Consider the following 15,789-nt stretch of genomic DNA (forward strand, 5'->3'; position numbering starts at 1 on the left):
ATGCAGCTATCCATCTTATCAAGATCATATCAATACTTAGTTGTGCTAATTTATTGATCAGTGTTTTGTGTATGACCTTGTCAAATGCTGAAGTTAAATCTATATACATTTGAATCACAGCATAGTTTTTCATTCATACCTGTTATTATATTGTTATAGAACATCATGTTACAGGTGGTACTAGATGTGTTTTCAACATATGCATACTGATATATGGTTTCATGTCCCAACCTATCCAGTTCTGACAGTAACTTATCCAATATTACCTTCTCCATTATTTTTCCACAACATGAAAGTAGACTTAAGGTTCTATATGATTCTGGGTTTGTCCTATTCCCTTTTCCACTTAAAGACAGGTTTAATAAGGGCATCTCTCCAATCTTGAGGAATCTCCCCATATTTATATGACCTAGGTGAATAATAGATATAATGGTACTGTAAATTCTTGCTGAAGTGTTCTCAAATAATTGTTACTAATTCCGTCTTCTCCCTGTGCTTTGTTTGGATCAAGTTTGCGCTGTTCTTTTACAATATAATGTGATTTGATTCCAGTATCTGGATGTCACTAGGACAACTTATCACCCCTTTGTGGAGCCAAACTGTTTTGCATAAGATTTTGTAAATACTGTATATCTATAATCTGTTGTGTCTGAGAATAAATTTTAGAATCTGCAATTTGTGTGTCTTTACTCCTTCCACATCTTATGTATCTATACAAAGGTTTCCTATTATGCTCAATATATTTATATAGATTTTCTTCCTATTTTTCTTGATCTTGTCTCACACTATGCTTAATCTGTTTGTCCAACTTGTTTATTTCAGTTTTCAAAGTTGGAGTTCGACCTCTCTTCCATTTTATATTTTTTGTCTCTCACCTTAATCAGACATCTTATTTTTATGTAAGTATATCTCCTGATGTTGTATGCCTAGATCCTGATATTAAACTTTTTTTTGATTTTTTGCACTCAAACAAATTCTCTTTCAAAACTTTCCACATTCCATCCTTAGTTTTTCCACAGAACACCTCAGTCCAGTTAGTTTTACATAGTGACTCTTTTGCTTCCATATAATCTGTAATTAACCTTCTGTGCATTGGCTTAGATTTCAGTTTGGCAGAATTATCTAGCAACAAATTAATCTACCTGTCTGTATATCTATCTGTCTGTCTGTCTGTCCATACATCTACATGTCTATTTATGTATTGAGGCTACTGCTATAATGGGAATCCCACAATCAAGCTGAGCAAGTGCTACGCATTTTTTCAGTTGCCAGCCTACCTTCAAGGGAGAGGAAGTGAGATTTTTAATTTTTTGGCCCAGATGAAAAGTTTGTTAATTGTTGCCATTGTCAGTTGGATGTGGTATTGGAAGGTGAGGCTTTGATGTGACCATATGCCTTAGTATCTGACAACCTGAGTTCAGGAACAGATTTGGGTTGCTAATAGGGTTGGCCAGGGTGATAGGATGAAGTGGCCAGTGGTCATCTTCCTCTTTCTCTCTGTCTCTTGCTCTCTCTGTATGCTGTGGGGAAAGATGAGGAAAAACAAGACACCTGGGTGACCTCTAGTCAAGACCAGGAACATTGAAAGACATCTCAGGATTAATAGGGGTGCCAGTGATGATGTTCTGATGTTATTGCACAAACTATCACTATAGCAAGGGTAGCAGACTGCCTGCTGCAAGAATTTTGGCTCCCAGTTTCCATGCTCACATCTTCTGATCATTTCCCCCAATCCCCAAGGCTAGCAGAGAGTTAGTGCTGAGAGAGACTTCCTGAGGAGCCTGGGGTCTACTTAGCAGATGGCCATATCTGGGGTAACTGGTAAAAAGCAATTGGGGGAACCAGGGAAGGACAAGTGCAGAAGCAAAGGGGGAAATAGCTTGAGGATGTGTGTGGTGGGCGGGTGGGGTATAAAAATATTTAATTCCATTTCTCTTCAAAATATCTTGAAATCTTGCCATGTGAACTGTGGGCAGTTGCCACTAACAGTGTGTTATGGCAAACTTGCTTGGAAACATCACTGTAGCACTTTGATTTTCTTTTTCAGATGTTATCATTTCTATTCAGATTGGTTTGGGCCCCTTTCAATGGGCAGACACTATAGTTAGAAACAATGACTTCATTCAAAGGCTTGTAAAGTCAATGTGAACATAGCCATGATGCAGGTGACTTTTACTATTGGTAGAGTACATTTTGAAGTATTTGACATCAGGTGTAACTTCTGGTGGGATGCTCAGGCTGTTTGTCGATATCAAGCCATCACTGAAAACTTTCTCCATTTTCAGCTGCTCGTCCTGTGTTACAAGCAACACCAGGGAATGTAAATTGACTGAAATCATTGCTCTGAGGCCAAGTACAATGTTTTTCACAAGCAATTAGCTTGCTTCTTTCTGATAAAAATTAAAACTGAACACCACTAAGACTGAGGCCTTGGCTGTTCAGGCAACTCGGAGATACTCCTCTTCCACCATTTGTTAAATTTCATCTTATACCACAATGTTAAACTTGAATTTCTTCACAAAGTGTAGAATGTTGCCATTCTCTACTTACAGCTGACATTTTGGGACCAGGTAGTAGAAGCTTAATCCTGGAAATATGTCTGCAGTGACGTCATCTTATTTTCATCTGAAACATATTTCCAGGATTACGCTTCTAATACCTCAAGCTGATCTTTCAATTGTTCATGTCCAGTTTCTTCTCTATATTGGATTAGCCCAATGCCCTTTACCTAGGACTGTCTAACAGTGAACTGAATCATTTTTCAGATGGTGCAGAACAATGTCACATGGTTACTTACAGGTACTCTGTGTTACCATCATATTACAACATGACATGGTTACTTACAGGTACTCTGTGTTACCATTATATTACACTTGTTCTGAGTAGCCTTCACTGACTTCCAATCTGCTATAGGATTACATTTAAAGTTCTTGTGTTAGTTTATTTGTCCATTCATGACCTGGTTTCTTGCTATCTGAAGGAGATTATTATTCTTTACTGTCCCAGACAGGTTTTGAATTCGGCCTCTGAGGGTCTGCTAGTGATTCCCTGAGTAAATTTAGAAAACTTAGGCATTTTATTGTCAAGCGTGTTACCTGTGAAACTAGTTACTTTGGTAGCTTCTAGAGTACCACTCATTGGTTGGTTTCAAGCAGGCACTCAAAACATATTTATTCATAGGTTCATAGGTGTGTACTAGGCTAATGGCCCTGGGGCCTTTACAAGCCTAGCCATAGGATTACCCTGGCATCATGTCACCTGATCTTAGTTCCCAGTGCCTCTGTTGAGTAGAGCCACTGGAGTTATCCCCAGGGTGAATTTTCTATTTCCCATCCACTCATCGAGATTTCTCTTGAAGAGGGTCAGCAAGGTGCCCTGCTTGACATGTATAAGAAGTCTATTCCATAGCATGGGCAGTCTCTGGGTTATGATCCTGTCCCTCCAGTACATTCTGTTGATTGTGGTAATGAGGTTGACGTCTCTGGAGTGTTTGGTGGGAGGGATTGGAATTTCTGTCGATATAGCATTTCTAACAGAGCTGGGTCAGACATGCCTTTGTAAGTCAAGAAGAGATTGCCTCTAAGTAGGCGATATGAGACAGAGAATAGTTGTAGTTGTTTTGAGTCTGTCCATATAGGACAAGTGTTTAAGGCCTAGGATCCTCTTTGTGAGGTACTTTTGTGGCCTCTCCAGTTGTTGCAGGTGTCTAGTGAGGTACATGCCAAATGGGCCATTGTATTCGATGATTGGCCTGATGAGGGAAGAGTAGAGGGATACAATGACCTTTTTTCTTCCTGAATGCAAAACCCTTAGCAATGAGATGTGCCACATAGAAGGACTTTCTAACCACAGTGGCAATGTGGTGATCAAAAGAGAGGTTGCTGTCAACCTGTGTTCCCAGATCTCTTATAATGCCTTGTGTGTTCAGTGGACTACCATTGATGTAATTCATGGGAACAGGGTTTTTCCCAAAGGGGATGATGACACATTTTTTGGTATTGAGCTTAAAGCTATGGTTCTGACACCAGTAATTGGTCTCAGTGAGGCCATTCTGTAGGATGTCAGCATCACTTGGGAAGTTAATAATAGCTCCCAACTTGCAATCGTCTGCAAACTTTGTCAGCCAAAGTCCCTTTGTGTTGGCCTGGACTTCAGAGAAGTAGATACCAAACAGGAGATGACCCAGGATTGAACCCTGTGGGACTCCACTTGTGACTAGTCGGCAATCTATCTTGGAGTCAGCTACTTTCATGCTGTGGGTTCTATCTGTGAGTCAGTTTGCAACCCACCTAGTTATATAGGGGTTGATGCCTAGCATAATGAGTTTTTCTATCATTCCTGAGTGGGGAATGGCATCAAAGGCCTTGACCAGATCAAAGTAGGCTGTATGAACCACCTTGCCTTCATCCACAGCTCTGGTGACTGACTCAAAGAAGTCGACCAAGTTGAGCAGGCATGATCTACCCTTCACAAAACCAAACTGTGTGGGATCCAGTGTTTGGAGATTCCTTATATCCTTGTTTATTAGGTCCATGATGATGTATTCCATAGCTTTGCATATCAGACTTGTTAGGCTAATGGGTTGATAGTTCCCAGGGTCTGTAGTCGCTCCTCCTTTGTGGAGAGGGATGACTGTAGCAGTGTCCCATTTGGTAGGGACAAAGCGTGAGGTGAGGCTGTGATTGAACAGGGCACACAGGTGAGGTGTATTAATTCTGGCAAATGATGGTGTTGGCTGACAGCAAATGATTTTATTGTGCATTGTCGACAATATGGCTATAAAGTTTTACTCTGTGTTTTCTTATTGTAATAGTATTTTCACATAAAACACCTAAATAACTTTGAACTTGAATTTAGTAGTAAAACCAGGGTACAGTTATTCATCACAGTAGACCACCCCTTTAAAACTAGTCCATGCACTTACAATGGTATTGGGTCATTTTAGTGTGCCATTGAGTAGCATCAGTCATTGTGGGTAAATTCTCCTGTGTGGGAATCATGAAAGTAAGACATAATTCCATGGCACCTTAACAGAGTGTGCAATATCCAGTGGATGGGAGTTTCTGATTCACAAATCTGATATCATGCTCCTTGTTAAATAATTTGTCTTTACCCCTTACAGCTAACAATCCGCTATCCATGTGAGGCTCTCCTTGCACACCTGGTTTACTGAGCCTCACAAGTCTCCCCAGCATATGTTCAGGATCATTCATTGAGCTGTCATTGAGGATTTTTATTATAGCCTATATTCCTTGCCCCTTACACTCACCCATAGTTTCCAAGGGCAGGCATAGAGTGGGCAAATAATAACAAAAAACTCTACTCCCTGCAAGCCTTCCTCTCCTTGGAGAGTGTAGACATCTGTATCATAATGGAGACACAGTTTAAACTCACAAAGAGTACCAGTGCAGTGCAATGTTATAATGCCTTTCACACCTTTAGACCAGCTACTGCACAGAACAGACGTAGAGGTGGTGCAGTCTCAGTCTAAACAACCTCACATCCAAGCTAGTTAAAGTGCATGACCCAATGGAACTCATACATGTACACCTCATCATAAGCAGGGCCTTATAGCAATTCCTTGCAACCTTTAGGTCCCACTCCATGTCCCAGGAAACCCATACTTCCTATCTCGATGTACTAGAGTGCCTCCCCATTCAAACCAATATTCTCTTCATGGGGGATCTCAACTACTCCTCTTATAAGTGGGAATCCTACACCACTTCTAATACACAAGCCCAGCTATTCAAAAACTTTGTTAATACCATCATCCTGGATCAGGTGGTCCATTCTCCTACCAGGGGTACAAACATCCCTGACCTTTTACTCACTAACATGAGGAAGGGATGTTCCTTACCCAATGCAATGTCCTCACTCGTCAGGTCTAGCCATAATACATTATTACTGAAATAAAAGTTAAATTCCAGCACCCAGCAAAACGAAAAACCTTTAGGAACTATAGCAAAACTAATCTCTTTCTATTAAGTGACACCTTGGGTAAATTCCAAACACCCCCAAACCCAGTAAACACCATAACATTTGCTGAGCTATTTACAAAATCCCTGTACAACCATATTGTTAGATGTATAGAGCGAGCTGTGCTTACTCATATTAAGAATAAGCCACCTGGTGGAATCACAATATTAATCAGTTATACAACAAAAGAAAAAAATTATTGGCCAAGCGTAGAAGGAACAAAGCCCAACATACTAAAAAAACCCGACCAATCTAAATAGGCATCTAAGAGGGTTAATTAATACTTCAAAGGCTAAATTTGAAGAAAAAATAGCTTCTCAAGAAAAGGACAGCCACAAACCTTTCTACAGCTATGTTTGTAACCTCAAGGGAAATATGCAACAACGCAAAGAACTTATTGCAAATGGCATCACCCACACTGAACCGGAAACCATTGCCAACCTTTTGGCTGACAGATTCAGCTGAAATTTATCTCCCAAATCCCTCCTGATAGTCCAAAGGAAATACTGCATACCCTAATCCCCCAACCATTACTAGGGAACAGGTCTTCAATGCAATTTCCAAGGGTAAAAACACTGCATCGATGAGCCCTGATAACATCTTGGGATGCTTACTAAATAGCATAAAACATGACCCCTTGAGGCACTTTTGAACTGGATCCTGCAGTCAGATTTTGTACCTGAGGAATAAAAGATGGCTGCAGTCATTCCCTTGCACAAAGGAGGTCCAACCATCGAGCCAGGTAGCTACAGGCCCATAGGTCTGACCTGCCTCATATGTAAGGCTTTGGAAAGAATCATCACGGACATGATAAATAAGGACATAGGTAACCTGCAAATGCTGGACCCAGCACAGTTTGGCTTTGTTAAAGGAAGGTCATCCCTATTAAATCTGGTGGACTTCTTTGAAATGAGGACAAGACTGCAAACAGCTTACTTCAACCTGGCCAAAGCTTGTGATACAATACCCAATTCAGGCATTGACAAGCCATATTAGGTATAAACCATTTTATCACTTGCTGGATAGCCAGCTGGATCAGTGATAGGACACAGGAGGTCAAAATAGGTGAGGCTACCTCCACCAAGAGGCCAGTCACTAGTGGTGTTTCCCAGGGCTTGGTACTGGGCCCGGTCCTTTTTCGCATCTACTTCTCTGAAGTGTAAGCAAATATTGTAGGTTCATGGCTGACCAAGTTTGCAGATGATTGCAAGATGGGGGTTATCATTGACTCCCATGCAGACACTAGGGTTCTACAAGAAGGCCTGTCTCTAACTAACAAATTGTGCCAAAACTATGGTCTTAAACTCAATGCTAAGAAATGTTTAATTGTGCTCTATGGGAAGTCAGCCATTCCCGCTAATAACCATGTTGATAATATGCCCCTAAGAGTTGACTTAGTGGTCAAGGATCTGAATATGGATGTAGACAGTAGCCTTACCTTCAACCACCCCATGGCCACAGTGGTGAGGAAATCCTTTTATGCTGCATAGCTTATAAGTCAAGGTATGGCATCTACAATGCTCCCTTCAGTATGTAACTGACCAGGCATATGCTGCAACTAGAGTGACCTCAGAGGTTCCTTACAAAAAGAATACAAGGCATAACAAGCCTGACTTATGCAGAGTACCTTCAAGCCCTTTCCCCTCTACTCAGTCTCCTATAGATTGCTGAGGGGTGATTCATGCCTGGCTTACAAGACATCCACAATCCCCACACTTATGAATCTCCTGCATATTCATAAGTCAAACACTGCCAGAAGTCCAAGGTCTAAGGACCTCAATTTGTCTGTGACTTAAACAGAACATGCAGAGAGACAGATATGTGTTCCAGAGACTGCCCCTCCTATAGAACAGGCTTCCCATCCATGTGAAGCTTAGGTCATGTATTACCCAATTTAAGTACAACCTTGACCAATAGATGGGGAATAGGAAATTTACATTGGGCCTAGCACTCATGTCCATTATGGACAGAGGTAGCTTATAAATGCCTGTCCCTCAGTGCCCCATTTGGACACAGGAAATCTTAATTCTTTTGGGAAAACTTGGTTAAGCTTAGAAACGCCCTCTGGGTTGTCAGCCTAGTAATCTATGAATCTATGACTATTAAACAGCATGTCCAGTTCCCAAAATAACATGGTACAAATTGGTCTATGCTGTTAAAATACAGACTTTAACAGAGTAAAGCCAATTCACCTCTTGACACTTTATAATAATGTGCAACATAACTCTCCTGGCTGTATGTTACATTCCAGTCACTGTGAAATGGTATAAATCTTGTTCATCTGGGATCATATTATTAATTATGTAATAGAAGTTGTAAAAAGATAACTACATTAAACAAAACAGTGGCAGATCATGTTGAAATACAACTTTAGGAAAAAATGTGCTGTGCAGCCCTGATGTAAAACAGTCTGATTGTTAGGAGAACAAGTACTACCTAAGTACACATAATCAGCCACATCTTAGTATGTTAGGGTATTAGGCAGCGTTGGTGCTATACTGCAAGTGCTCAACAGACTTAGTCAATAACATTTCAAGACTCATAATGTTTAGACATACACTTTGCAATGCATTTTAAAGAGATTTTTGGACCTTCTGGCTATCATGCCCACTGTACAGTACTGTATTTATGAGAGTGGAAGGGAAAACATTGCTATGTTTTCTGGAAGGTGTCTAGCTTCAGATCTATGCAGAAACTTTGATAGAACTTGTCTAGTGCTGAGTATGTATTTGTCTCAGTTTGGTGGTGGTAATTTCAGCAATTGCCATGAATGTGACTTCAACAACCCCTCCATTAACTGGGAAAACTACTCATGTACCAATACACTTGCCCAATGCTTTCCGGAATTCATTAATTCCAATGCCCTGGACCAGCTCGTTCTTACCCCCACTAGTGGTAGCAACATCCTTGACCTGGTCATTACTAACATGGGCGACTGTTGCTCTACACCAATAGTCAACTCCTCCCTGGTTAGATCCGACCACAAACTAATTACTTTGGAAATCCCCCCCCCCCACACACACAAAGGTAACCACCATGAAAAACTTCTCCAAAGCTAACTTTGGGCTCCTAAAAACAGAGGTGGCTAACTTGACGGCATCCATGCAAATGGAGGATAGTTGCACGACCGCCATATCATACACCAGTGCACTGTACGGACACATACACAAATGCATGGATCTCGCCATACCCAATAGAACCAAGACACTCTCCTCAAAAAAAAAGGAAGCCAATCTGGTGGTCCCCTGCCATAAACAAACTCTACAACAGAAGAGGGAAACTGATGCGGAATAAGGTGAAGTCCCAAGACTGGAAAAACTCCTTTATCAACCTCAACAAAAGGTTGAGATCCCTTGTCAAATCCTCTAAAGCTAGCTATGAAAACAGAATTGCAACAGATAGTAAAGACAGCCATAAGGCCTTCTATAGTTATGTAAAGAATCTCCACAGCAATACCCAGATTTGCTCTGCGCTACTGCACAATGGTACCTCCTATATCGAGCCAACAGATATTGCCAGTATACTGGCCAACAGATTCAGTGCCAACTTTACCCGTCTCTCTCCCCCCAAAGGACGAATCAGAATACCAGTAGATTGCCAGGCACTCAGTATTACTGCTGCACAGGTTAAAACAGCACTGTCCAAGGCCAAGAATACAGCTTCTATGGGACCTGACAATATCCTGGTTGTGTTCTACATGAACTACAGCATGAACTGGCACCTCACCTTGTGTGCCCTGTTCAATCACAGCCTCACCTCAGGCTTTGTCTCTACTGAATGGTGCACTGGTACAGTCATCCCTCTCCACAAGGGAGGAGCGATTACAGACCCCAGGAACTATCGCCTCATTAGCCTGATGAGTTTGATATGCAAAGCTACTTGCATAAAATTAGACCCTCTTAGTAACAGCCTGCATATTATTGCTGGAGCCTTCCTGTGTCCTGACAGAGTGCTCTTCAAACTATCTGGAGATATACAGAGCTAAGTATATTTTTCTTGCACTTCAGAGTTGTGTACTGTTAATTGTTGCTTGACTAATTTTATATCATTGCTGGCTGACTTCAGAGTTGTGCACTATTTTTGCTTCACTGTATAGTTTTTTCAGATCTCTGCTGAAGGTATTGGTTTTCTTCTACCCACTCTCCCTATTCCTGTCTTTTTGTTTAAATATGGAGGCTTTTGCAGTTGCCCGCCCCCACTATAGATTTGATTTGGGACACTCCCGCCAGTCCCATCTCTTTACCTCATTCTACCTAATAGACTCCTTCTGCACTTGTTTTTAGTCATTTTTAATTTAATTGCATTTTTTAAACTGTTTGGTCTAACATTGCTACATACTCAAGTGTGCTAGCTTGCACTGCATTTGAATTGTTTTTACTGCTGTTTTAGCTACTTTTCTGTATAAAAAAAAATCTAAGCCTGTTTCCTACCTTTCCTGTAACTAGTGTAGTCCAGATTCAGATTTGCTGTATGCAGGAATGTATGTAAGCTTCTGAGCCCCCCAAGCTTTCTGTGTTGGAGGGAAGATTTCTAGCTTATCAGTGAGAGTGGTAAGCATTAGGTAACCTATCTACCACATAAGGAGTTTTTCTGGCCCAGAAATTGTAGTTATTGGCCGTTTGGGCAGTTTTTCCATCTCTCACAACTTTCTGATTTAAAAGCCCGCATTTTCACTTGTTTCCCCCCTTTCCTGTAACTAGTTTAGTCCAGATTCATATTCTTAGTTTTAGCACTTGAATTTGCTTATTCGTGATCAGCACTTGTTCAGAACTTGTTGTAAGCACTAAATAACCTACTAATTACTACAGCACTCAACCTTCCTCATTACCTAGAGGAAAACAGTTTTGGTACTTACTTTCCTCACCTGCTTAGAGAAAAACATCTCTTGTACTCACTTTACCCACTTATCTAGAGGAAAATAATTTTTTATTCAGGCATGTCCAAGGGTCAGCTCCCAGTGTTCTCTCCTGTCTATCTGATGAATCTGGGCATCTTGGGGCAATGTAGAAATTGCCTCATGTACACAGACAACACTCTCCTCCTACCACCCAACACTACAACCTGTGAGAGATGCACTTATCTAGCGAAACTGGAGGTAAAGCTCTCTACATCCAAGACTGAACTTGACAGTCAAGAGGAGAAGGTAAACACTTGCACCACACCACACTCATCACATAGTCTCACTAAATCTACACCACCAAAGACCACACATAGAAACACAAAAACATTCGCTGAGGCTCTCAGTAATAATCTGCTCAAGCAACAGAGACCTCCAAAGCAGAAATGCAAGCAACCACCACCCCCAACACAACCCAAATGACACATAGCCTGCAGACTCAGTGTGCCACTCAACCACAGCCAATAAGGAAAAACAACATACCCAAAACACTAGTCATAGGCGACTCTATAGTCAGGCACACTGATGTCCCACTCACCAGTCTAAACAAAGAGAAGGTTACTGTCAGCTGCCTGTTGGGTGCCAGGATCCGCCACATAACCCACACACTCAGGTCACTCCACAACAAGTACAAATATGACTCTGTCATTGTCCATGTTGGTGTGAACGACCTGAGACGTACCTCCCTGGACTACATGAAAACAGACATGGAAGTGCTCTCCAATCTTGTAGCCCAGACAGGTATGACCCTAGCCCTGAGTAGCATTCTGCCATCACCCAGAATGATACCGCAGTACAAGGACAAAATAATTGACTTCAACAATTGGCTAAGCTTCTGGTGTCATTCTAAAGGGATCCAGTATCTGTCTGCCTGGGATGACATGGTCAACAGACCACGATGCTTTGCCAGAAATGGCCTGCACCTGTCACCCCTGGAATTCCGGATACTGGCTAAGGTTCTTGCCGCCCCTATAGTGCCTTTTTTAGGCAAGGTTCAAATGACAAATTCACCACTGTAACAGGAAAAGGCAAGCAAAAACTGAGGGTGATGCTACTCAATGCTAGAAGTCTAAATCTCAAAATGCACTCACTCGAGGCACTCCTTAAAATGTAGAACATCGATATCTATGCAGTGACTGAGACCTGATTCAAGGCTCCAGAGAGCACCCCTGCACTACCAGGCTATAACTCATACCACGCTTTTTGGCCATGTAACCTGGACCGGAACACCAAAGGCGGAGGTGTGTCCATATTCATTAAGGATATCCACACCTCCAGGCTAGTTGCTCAGAATAATGCAGCCGAGGTTATCCAAGTGCAACTAACTCTGGGCAAAACTGCAATCCAAATTGTAGCTTGCTACAGATTCCCCACCATGCCCCAGGATTCCCACTCCTCTTTTCTTGATGTAATGGAAAATATTAGGGTTCAACCAAACACCCTAATAATGGGTGATTTCAACTACCCCACCATTAACTGGGAAAACTACTCATGTACCAACTCCTTCGCTCAACGCTTTCTGGAATTCATAAACTCCAATGCCCTGGATCAACTTATCCACACCCCAACCAGGGGCAACAATATCCTAGATCTAGTCATTACCAACATGAGTGACTGGTGTTCCACACCTGAAGTCAACGCCTCATTGGTCCGATCCGACCATAAGCTAATTACCCTAGATATCTACATCCTGCCCCACCCCCCATTAAGGAAACCATGGTAAAAAAATTCTCCAAAGCCAACTTCATGCTTCTTAAGACAGAAGTTGTGAACTTCATGACACCCATGCAGATGGACAATACAGTTACGACTACTGAATCCTACACAATTGCACTTTATAAGGACTTACACGAGTGCATGGATTGTGCTATCCCAAACAGAACCAAGACAGTATCCACCAAAAAAAGGAAGCCAATTTAGTGGCCCCCCTGCCATAAACAAACGGTACAACAGAAGGAAGAAACTGTTGCAAAAGAGAGTAAAATCCCATGAGTGGAGTATCCTCCAAAAAAAGGAAGCCAATTTAGTGGTCCCCCTGCCATAAACAAACTGTACAACAGAAGGAAGAAACTGTTGCAAAAGAGAGTAAAATCCCATGAGTGGAGGAGCTCCCTGGTCAGCCTCAGTAAGAAGCTGTGATCCCTGATAAAATCCTCCAAAGCTAGTTACAAAAACAAAATCGCCACTGATTCTAAAGACAACCACAAAACATTCTATAGCTATGTCAAGAATCTCAATGGCAACACTCAGATCTGCTCTGAGTTACAGCACAATGGCACTAAATATACAGACCCAACTGATATTGCCAACATCCTGGCAGATAGGTTCAGTGCTAACTTTACCCCCCCCTCTCACCCCCTAAAGAGCCCATCTCTATACTGGAAGAATGCAGTGTTCCTGTAATCACGGCTGCACAGGTAAAAATTACACTCTTCAAAGCCAAGAACACAGCATCCATGGGACCAGACAACATCCCTGGCTGCGTTCTACACAAACTACAGAACAAACTGGCACCCCACCTAAGTACCATGTTCAATCATAGCCTCACCTCAGACTTTATGCCCATGGAATGGCGCACATCGACGGTTATCCCACTCCACAAGGGGGGAGCCAATTGTGGACCCCGGAAACTACCGCCCCATTAGCCTGACGACCCTGGTCTGCATGGCCATGGAACGTATCATCATGGAACTTATAAACAAAGACATTGGTAATCTCCAAACTCTGGACCCCACCCAGTTCGGGTTTGTAAAAGGCAGATCATGTCTATTAAACCTAACAGACTTCTTTGAAACAGTCACCAAAGCTGTTGACAAGGGTAAGGTGGTTCACACAGCCTATCTAGATCTTGCCAAGGCTTTGGACACCATCCCCCACTCTGGAATTATAGACAAACTCACTAAACTAGGTATAAATCCGTATGTCACAAGATGGGTTGCCATCTAGCTCACTGACAGAACCCACACTGTGAAAGTAGCAGACTCCAAATCTGACTTCAGACCATTGACAAGTGGAGTACCACAGGGTTCAGTCCTGGGTCCTCTCCTGTTTGGTAGATGACTGCAAACTAGGAGCCATAATCAAAACTCCTAATGATGTGGACATCCTACAAAAGGGCCTCAGTGAGACAGATGCCTGGTTGGTGTCAAAGCCATGGCCTCAAGCTCAATGCCAAAAATTTCATTGTCGTCCCCTTTGGTAAAAACTCTGTACCCATGAACTATAACATAGGCGGCAGTATACTTAACACCGAAAGTGTGATAAGAGACCTTGGGACACAGGTGGACAGCAGTCTCTCCTTTGATAATCACATTGTCACAGTAGTCAGGAAATCCTTCTACATGGCACTCCTCATCACAAAAGATTTTTCATCCAGAAAAAAGAGGTCATTGTTCCCCTCTACTCATCAATCATTAGACCCATTATGGAGTACAACTCCCCTTTTGGTATGTACCTCACAAGACATCTACGACAACTGGTAAGGCCACATAAATACCTCACAAAGAGGATTACCAGCCTCAAACAGATGCCCTATGCAGACCGTCTCAAAAACCTCCAGCTTTACTCCGTCGCATATCGCCTACTCAGAGGCGATCTCTGCCTAACATACAAAGCTATGTCAAACCCAGAGCTGTTGGACATGCTCCACTTAAAGAAGTCCCAATCCGTCTGAGATACATGCTCTAGGGACATAAACCTTGTCACCACAATAAACAGAACATGCCGGAGGAATAGATTCCTATCCCAGAGACTTCCCATGCTCTGGAATAAACTACCTATCTATATCAAACAAAGCTCTTCATTAGTACTCTTCAAGAAACTTGATGACTGGATGGGAAATAGGAAATTCACCCCGGGGATCACTTCTCTGGCTCTGCTCGACAGTGGCACAGGATGAACCTATGAACCTATGAATGCATCATCATGGACCTAATAAACAAGGATATAGGGAATCTCCAAACTCTGGATCCTACACAGTTTGGTTTTGTGAAGGGTAGATCATGCCTGCTCAACTTGGTCGACTTCTTTGAGTCAGTCACCAGAGCTGTGGATGAAGGCAAGGTGGTTCATACAGCCTACCTTGATCTGGCCAAGGCCTTTGATACCATTCCCCACTCAAGAATCATAGAAAAACTGACTAAGCTAGGCATCAACCCCTATATCACTAAGTGGGTTTTAAACTGGCTCACAGATAGAACCCACAGTGTGAAAGTAGCTGACTCCAAGTCAGACTGTTGACCAGTCATGAGTTGAGTCCCACAGGGTTCAGTCCTGGGTCCTCTCCTGCTTGGTATCTACATCTCTGAAGTTGAGGCCAACACAAAGGGACAATAGCTGACAAAGTTCACAGATGATTGCAAGTTGGGAGTTATTATTAACTCCCCAAGTGATGTTGACATCCTACAGAAAGGCCTCAATGAGACCAACAACTGGTGCCAGAACCATGGCCTTAAGCTCATTGCCAAAAAATGTGTCATCATCTCCCTTAGGAAAAACCTGGTTCCCTTGAATTACTACATCGATGGCAGTCCACTGAACACAGAAGGTCTTATAAGAGATCTGGACACAGGTTGACAGCAACCTCTCTTTTGACCACCACATTGTCACTGTGGTAAGAAAGTCCTTCTATGTGGCACATCTCATTACTAAGGGTTTTGCATCCATGAAGAAAGAGGTCATTGTCTCCCTCTACTCTTCCCTTATTAGGCCAATCATGGAGTACAATGCCCCATTTGGCATCTATCTCACTAGACACCTGCAACAACTGGAGAGACCACAAAAGTACCTCACAAAGAGGATCCTAGGCCTTAAACATTTGTCCTATATGGACAGACTCAAAAAACACCAACTATTCTCTGTCTCATATCACCCACTTAGAGGTGATCTCTGCTTGACTTACAAATCCATGTCTGACC

The sequence above is a fragment of the Protopterus annectens genome, chromosome 13.part0, assembly GCF_019279795.1.
Source record: "Protopterus annectens isolate FY-2018-M chromosome 13.part0, PAN1.0, whole genome shotgun sequence".
Lineage (NCBI taxonomy): Eukaryota > Metazoa > Chordata > Ceratodontiformes > Protopteridae > Protopterus > Protopterus annectens.